The sequence below is a fragment of the Salvia hispanica genome, chromosome 5, assembly GCF_023119035.1.
Source record: "Salvia hispanica cultivar TCC Black 2014 chromosome 5, UniMelb_Shisp_WGS_1.0, whole genome shotgun sequence".
NCBI lineage: Eukaryota > Viridiplantae > Streptophyta > Magnoliopsida > Lamiales > Lamiaceae > Salvia > Salvia hispanica.
In genome coordinates this window covers 15,871,241-15,880,014 of record NC_062969.1, presented here as the reverse complement: position 1 = coordinate 15,880,014, position 8,774 = coordinate 15,871,241, and positions in this window count along the sequence as shown.

The following is an 8,774-nucleotide window of genomic DNA, read 5'->3' as shown; positions in this document are numbered from 1 at the left end:
TTACATTATAGGCACCTTTTTTCTAAAATCCGATGATTCGATAAATCTCACATCTGTATTTGTATATACATAATATAGGAGTTAATTATGAAAATTAGTCGGTGTTTTTTCGGGGCAATCTTCTTTACGTTTGTTAATACCTTTAGTTTTTGTTTGTTATTGTCATTATAGTATAATTTAATGCTCCACGTTATGGGGCAATATTTTCTTATACTAATAACTATCATTTTGATTTTTGATATCGTGCTTATTAATTTTGATTTTGTTTAAATGTTTGACTTCTGGTTGTATAGGAAAGAATCACATTAAATTCTCTAGCAAAAGTTAATTATAGTCTTGTAGGATTGTACTAATATCACAATCACTTTTAGGAAAGAATCACATTAAATTCTCTAGCAAAAGTTAATTATAGTCTTGTAGGATTGTACTAATATCACAATCACTTTTAAAATGATAATGTACTATCGATGAGAATGCTTAGATTTATTAGCAAATTCAATCTTATTGTGACAGGCTTGCTTGTTTATGTATAGTAGATTTGCTAGATTATCTTTGATTTCATATCACATATTGCTTGGAACCATATGACGAGTTGCTTGCCTATGAATCGCAGATTACTTCTATGTATATCGCAGATTTTGCTTGTCTAGGTTGTCATTTTAATTATGATATCATTATATTGCTACAATTTCGTATGCAGATTGCTTGTCTATATATCATAGATTGCTTGTATTAGTTATCATTTTAATTATAGTATTACTATAATGCACCCCTAGTATTGTAGATTTATATATAAACAACGTTTCTCGCCCAAATTTTCTATGCATTGTAAAATGTATATTTGGATCACAGGGCCTTCATACAACAAGTGATTCAATGGGATGAATTGTGATGTAAACTGATAATTCAAATAAAAATGATAAATTCCTTAATTTTTGAAAAAGCTTTAAGTGACTAAATTGTCCCGAAATTGTAAAAGGAGTATATATTTATCTTTTCAGTCCACAAATCAATATTCACTTATTTTTCAATTTTGATCTACTAAAAAAAATATTCTCTTTCTACTTTTGATAAATTACTTAATTACTTAATTATCAAAAAGCTTGACAATGACAAAATTGTCCCAAATTTAAAATTATTAGCTTTCTTTCCACAATTAAATGTTCTATTTTTTTTTTACTTTTTAATTATTCAAAAAAATATAGTTTCTTTCCATTTTTGGTAATTTGGCACACCACACCCCATTTTTTTTCTCACTCTCTCTTCTTCTATTTTTTCTCACTTTTTAAATACGATTCTTACAATTTTTAAATTAAAAATCTCTAGTTACACCTAAGCAACACACGCTTATAACAAAAATACACATTTCTATTAAAGCCAAAGGTCTTATGTTGTAGTCCATCATAAAACACCTGAAAAGAGTAAGGATTGACGTCGATACAGAAGCATGATTAAGGAGTTGCTTCTATGTATGTATGTATCAAGTGGAACATAGATAAACTGAAATATACTGAAAAGATAGGGATTCCAATAATATGCAGGTATGAAATTACATATTCGAGAAGAGTTCAACAGATTTGATATGTGCTACTCGTAAAAATCAAGCAAGAATCAAGAGGAACATAGATAAACTGAAATACACTCAGAGATATGAAAGTCTGAAATTACATCCTCAAAAAGAGTTTAATAAATTTGACATGTGGTACTCATAAAAATGAAGCAATGCCATATTTGTAAAACTGAGATGGAGATTAGTAATGTGTTAAAAAAAGAGGAAGGCCATAGTTGTAAAACTGAGATGTGCCCTAACTTTGACGTACAAAATGAATCAAATTAAGGTAAGAGGCATTATAAGAAGAAAGGAGGAGAATATGGACATTTTGAAAATTGTGGTGCGCGCGTCAATTTGTGTGTGAGTGTGTGTACGCTTTAGCATTGATCCTCCCACATATTTATTCCACTCCTTTTTTCTCGTCTCAAATAAATATATATATATATATATATATGGGGAGTGTGTGTGTGTGTTTGAGTGTGTGAGAGAGAGATAGGAGTATTGAATATGAGGAAACGGCGACTGAGTAGCTGCGTAAACCTCTGCTGCATCTTTCTTCCCGTATATAGTGCCAGCTGTGATCCGCTAATTCCAGCTGTGCACCAAATAAAGCATTTGCACCTGCCATTTTATATCTTTTTGTATTTCTTTTACATACGCCATAAACTAGTATTATTTGTACCTCCCGACATCACCTCCTCCTTCAACTTGTCTCCTATTTTATAATTATAAACATATTTACCAATTACCATTACATATTTGTGTCGGCTGCGATTGTAAATTGTGACCTAAATCTAACTCAACTTCGCTAAAATAAAATTATTTTTATTCCGACAATATTTGTAATCAAACAAATCAACTTCTTTGTTTATTACATACGGTTTTCCATAACAAATTGTTAACTTATCGGTTTAATCAAACTTACTCGAGCAATGCGAAACTCTAGTTTATTAAGGTAATGTTTATTCAAATTAATGTACTAGTACTACTTTTATTGTTAAATTATACTCCTACTAGGAATTGTTGTAGTGATTGAGTTAGCCTTAGAGTTTAAATGAGACACCAATATGGGGAGACACTATTTTACTTATTTGAAGTATGAACACATTTATTAGGTACTTATTTTTACTATTAAAAAGAGTTTTTCACATTCGATTGTTTCCATGTTTTAAGAGCACTTCCAATGACACTCCCTTATTTCTCCCTTATTTCTCCCTAACTCCTGCCACATCAGCGCCACATCAGCATCTATCCCCAGCTTTTAGCCAACTGCTACATTGGTTTCTCCCTTATTTCTCCCTTATTTCTCCCTAACTCAACATTTCATTTTTACATCATTATTTTTTATATTATTTAATTTTCCCTACAAATGTATTTAATAAATAGACTAATAATGAACAATTTATCGTTGTATTAATCATTGGAAAATATAATACAACGAGAAAAAAAAAACTACAAATAAAAAACGCAAATAAACAAAGATTTTTTTAAAAAAAAACTAAGACGGAGGGGCCGGAGGGGCGTCGGGATCGAGGCCCATCGTAATCTGCAGGCTTTGGATGCATTTCCAGAGGGCCGGACCCGCGTATGGAAGTTGGCCGGGAGGAGAACCCATCGCCAACAACGAGTGCATCCACTGCTCGTTTGCTTCATCCGTGTTGGGAATTTGTGAACTCGACTCTTTCCCCTTACCCTTACCCTTACCCGAGCGGGAATTTTTCTTCCAAAAGCTCATAATTTTTGGAAGATTGATGAAGATTGAAGATTGGGAGAAGAGATTGAAAATGGAGAGAATGAAGATTGTGGGTGATGAATGGAGGAAGTGGAGGAAATATTTATAGGGGTGGGATGTAAAAATAGCCGTTGAGCCGAAAAAAAAAAAAAAAAAATTAAATATCGCCGATTTATCGCCGAGCGTCGCCCACAGTGGCCGGCGATCGCTCGGCGATAATCCGGCGAAAAAACGCCGCTTGGCGTAAAATCGGTAGGATTTTCGCCGAAAAATCGCCGAAATCCTCCCAATGGCCGGCGATAAGTCGGCGATATCCGGCGATTTTTCGCCGGATTTTCGCCACCCCCATTGGGAGTGCTCTAAGTAATCAATTATGTGCATGGTTACTCTCGTTTATTTGATACACTTTACTATTGAATCACCATTGCTTAGGCTTAATTTGGGTTTGTTTCTTGTTCTTTCTATTGAGGAGCTTGTGTTATGTTGAGGATTCTTGCTCGTTTTGTATGGGCTTGAGCTTCTTTTTCTATAGAAAAAAACTCTAAATCTCTTAGTATTGCTTGTGTTAATTCCACATTAAAACCACTTTCCTTCGCAATAGTATTTAATTATTTATGAACATTAATATATAAATTCCAACCAGCTTAATATGCGATATGGAAAGAACTAGACTTGATTTTCTTTTTAAAATAAAATTTGTAAACTTTGAATTATGTGTGGAATTATGTACTTATGAATTTGTTGCGAAAATATATGAATTTCAAAATATAAAATCTTCATATCTTCCAAATTTCCATTCTAAAGCACAAATTCAATCAATAAAATAATTAATTCACTTTAAGTTTCCATAATTTGAAGATTGAAAACGATTTTTAATGTTACTATACAAAAGTGGACGCATATTAGTTAAGCGGTTAAGCCCGATATAATTTTAATTTCCAACACAAATTACATAGTCAAAGCTGAGAATGGTGAATATATTAGTTACTCCATAAAACAATTTGACAAGTATTTTTTTCTTCCAAGAGGTCGGTGGCCATTTAAGTCAACTTCTTTTTTTTTAAATTTTCACTCCGGTTAAAATTGAGAGAAAAAATGAATGCACTGTCTTTTCTTATACTGAAATACTTATTCTCCAATCCAATTTGATAGTAGTAATTGACAATACTTCATAGAACTTGGGCAGTTAGTTGAGAACTTCATTTTTCGGATTTATCGATCATAAATATATATGCTTATCGATTATAACCGTTTGTATATAAATAATATTTTAATTTTGTATTTGAAAATATTATGTAGAATCTGTAGTAATCATTTTTTTTAAAAATCATATTATTTAACAAAAATATTTTTTTTGGGTAAAGAAAAGGAACTATGCACATAATATTTTAATTTCGTATTTGAAAATATGAAAAGTTACTAAAATTCTGAACTTATTTTAATTTACACCAGTAATAATTGATAAACGTAATAGTTAAATTAAGACTTCTTAAATAAATTATTGTCTGAGAAATAAATAATAATAATAATAATAATTATTATTATTATTACTACTGTAATAATGATATTAAAATTAAGTTTTTGTGATAAAATATACTACTATTAAAATTCTGAAATTATCTATATTAAATTCAAATTAATAATAAACATAATATTTAATTCAGACTTTGTAAATAAAATCATTTACTCAAATAATAATAATAATAATAATAATAATCAATACAACATAAAGTTTACCCTATAATTTTAATTGTTACATTAAGATTTGCAAGATATATTGATTGAGGACTTAATAATAATAATAATAATAATAATAATAATAATAATAATATATTAATAATAATAATAATATAATAATAATAATAATTCATTGTGACTATTTTAATGGGGTAGTTCAATATTGTAATCATACTTGATTATAGTACTAGCATTTGCATGTATAAATCAGACATTATTATAATCACACTAGTGTTTTGTAGGTCAGAATGAACTTTGATATATTGTACTACTACAATAACATTTTTTATGGTAATTATATATGAAAGATTTAAATGATTAATTTTAGTTACGAAAATGAAATAGTGAAAAATCCTAGTAGCCGTTGGATGAGTTGATTATTTTAATGCCAAAAATTAGCACATCGTTTAGTCGTGCATGTGGACTCCATAAATAAAGTGGTATAAATATTATTCCACTGATTCCCCACTTTCAGCACGTGGGCAATACTCAATAATGTTTGTGTCACATATTCGATTTATTATTGTTCGTTTCCGATTTCTCACTTTATTTCTACAAAAAGTTATTACTTCTATAATCTTAAGCTCATATGCATAATCCCTTTTACTCAATTTTATAATTTGTTACTTTATGATTATTGCGTGGATAAAATTAAAGATTTATATTGAAAAGAATAAAATTTTAAATCGGGGTGTATAATATTTTATGTATTCTTAATTATCTCACAATCTTTTTTCTCTTACACGAAAATTAGTAAACAAGCCTAATTTTTGTACTTTTCCTTGGGTAGGAAATGTCTTTTTCCGTGTCGATTGGTAGAAAATGCATTGGTTCTATGCCACGTTGAAAATTTGGTTGAAGTTACATCATTATATGTTATCTATTGTGTCATTGTGTGCAAACATTAATAATACATGGAGTAGAATAAAATATGGCTGAATTTAGTGAATTATTCAATTTTATACTTGGATTGATAATTGATTTCTCTGTGATCTAGGATAAACTGAAAGATTGTGACTAAAATGCAAAAATACATAAACTTGAGTACGAACAATACCGCGATAGTATTTTTATAAATATGCATTATATAACCATCATCAACTCAACTTTGGAATGATAAAATAGTTATATACGGTGATTAGTTGATAGTCGAATTACATAATTATGCAACTAATCATTCTAATTAAATGAAGTATTCAATATAATTAGATTGTTTTATCGGTTACATTTTTTGTAAGATTTCTTTACAATATAAAAATCTAAGGATGAGTTTTGAGGAAAAAAACAAAACTAAGTCATTTTTGTTGGGAGGTCCTGAAAAGTCAAAAGTCAAATTTTAAGTCATTTTGTTGAGAGGCCCTCAAAAGTCAAATGTCACGTAAATATTACTCCTATAAGTATAACAATGGAGGTGTATATTTTCAAGGTGGAGATTATAATATTTGATCACCTAATTTTTGCTTTTTTGACCACCGACTTTCAATTGATTAATTCGCTATGTTACACTAATTCAACAAGTAAATCTTTCTCGATGAAAAGATTTAACATGATTATACTTATAAGATTGAGAGGACTAGTAGTAAAAGGAAAATTATCATTCTTTAGGTAGTCTAGTGGTAAAGTGAGTACGGAGTAGTATTTATGAGATCAATTGTCAAATGTTTTAAATTTGAATACTAATTTTGGAAGGTCTAAGCCTAGGCATTTGGTCTTCACCTAGTATGGTTGATTTGCATATTATTATTGCATGAATATGGGTTTCTGGGTGTAGGTTTAAAATTGTGTGAAAATGGCAACAACACAATTCAACGAGAATTCAGAATCAATCTAATTTGCGCACCATCCTTTTAGACAGTCTATATCTTTTTTTTATTGGATGATAACATATAATTTTTACATTTTCTACATCAAACTAGGATTGTTTTATACTTGAGGATTTAATGCCAATATCAATCAATATAAAGTACTCCATCTGGCTAGCAAGTTTATCACATATTTTTAGTTCCGTTCGTTCCACAAAGTTTGTCACATTTTAACATGTGAATTTGTGTACTTGCAAGTACCGCAACCCGAAAATTCAAATTCCCAAAATTTCTAAAGTATACTATCTGATACCCGACTCGCATATAAATTTGGGTACCCTAATACCCGATGCAGGTACCCGAACCCAACTAATCAGGTACCCGCAAATCCCAAATTATTTTCAAATTTATTCTTATATTAGTTTGATTGTGATGAGTATAAGAATTAAGTATTAAATTTTAACATAACACTGTAACTACTGTTTAAAATTCAAACTTCATTTAGTCCTTTAGTTTTCTCATGATACTACGACTATACATATATACTAGAACTATCAATAGACACTAGAAACTAGGACTCCTTAATTTCAAAATGAAGAAACGTCAGAGGATGTAGCGCTGGCGAGAATCTGAGTGAGCAAATGAAATCAAGGAGTTGTAGTACTATCAAATAAATGCTAAATTTTGAAAATTATTTGTTGGATAATCACATATTCAGATCAGTTGGAAAATGGAATTGACTTCGTAAGAAATGAAAGTTGATTTCTTTTTACTTCTACTACTAATTAACTAGAATCTGCTAACAAATTTTTTTTTATATATAAATATGGAGTATTTATAATTCCATAAGAAAGAGTGCAAACACTACGACATGAAATGATTTTGTTTAATTTTTCTCCGAATATAAAATTAATGAGCTAGAGAAACTCTTCAACTATGGTCCCCAACCCATGTTGCAAGGTGGCCTGACCCAGTACTATATGTACACTTCCTTTTGTGTGTAAATTTGCAATTCTTCGTTAAACAAATAAATAAGGTAACTCGTTATAGGTGTTGAATATATGAATTCGAAAAATTAAAGACAATCAAATTTTAAATTTTAAAAATTAATTAATCCTATTACTTTTTAACTATTTTAATAATGAACATCACATTCCTCTATCTAATCTCACTCACCCGTTTTCACTATATTTCCTTAAAATATGAGTCAAGTAAAATGGTAGTACCAATTAATATAGGAGGAGAGAATATTTGTTTTGTTGTTGCTGCAATACCTTAAAAAATTTGATCGAAATTATTAAATTGAGTTTTAAATTTACATAAATTAATAATATCAATGGTAATTAAAATGTATTACTACTACAAATATAAGTAATGCTAAGCGGAGTCTTACTGAGAATGATGATAAAAGGGAGATATTCACATAGATGTGCATCACAACATTTCTGTGTACATGTATATCGTATACGTTAGAACCTGTTTTTTCTATTATTCGAAAATTTAATAATTTCGCCCAATCCGAATTATTTTATATAATGATTCATGCGTATATATGTACAGTTTAATTAGATCTATTTATAGTGTTCTTGCCAACTTCAATTTTGTGTTTTTGTTACTATGCTGCAGTGGATCAATAAAAAGTACTTATTCATTTCAATTTGTTTTATTTGTCACAAGCACACTTTTTGATTATTAACATTATTGGTAAAGTTCTAACTACACCATAAACGTAATTCATTTCAAATACAGTAATAATAGTATAGTAACATTTACTAATCCATTTCAAATAATAAACAGTATAGAACTTTTACTATCTTTAAATGAATTATTATTTGTTATTTACACTATCATATACTCCTACTACCTAAAATAGAAGTCGATAAAAATAATATGATAATAGTAATATTTGTCACATATGAGTCTTTTTTCTTAACAACATAGCTATATGTAC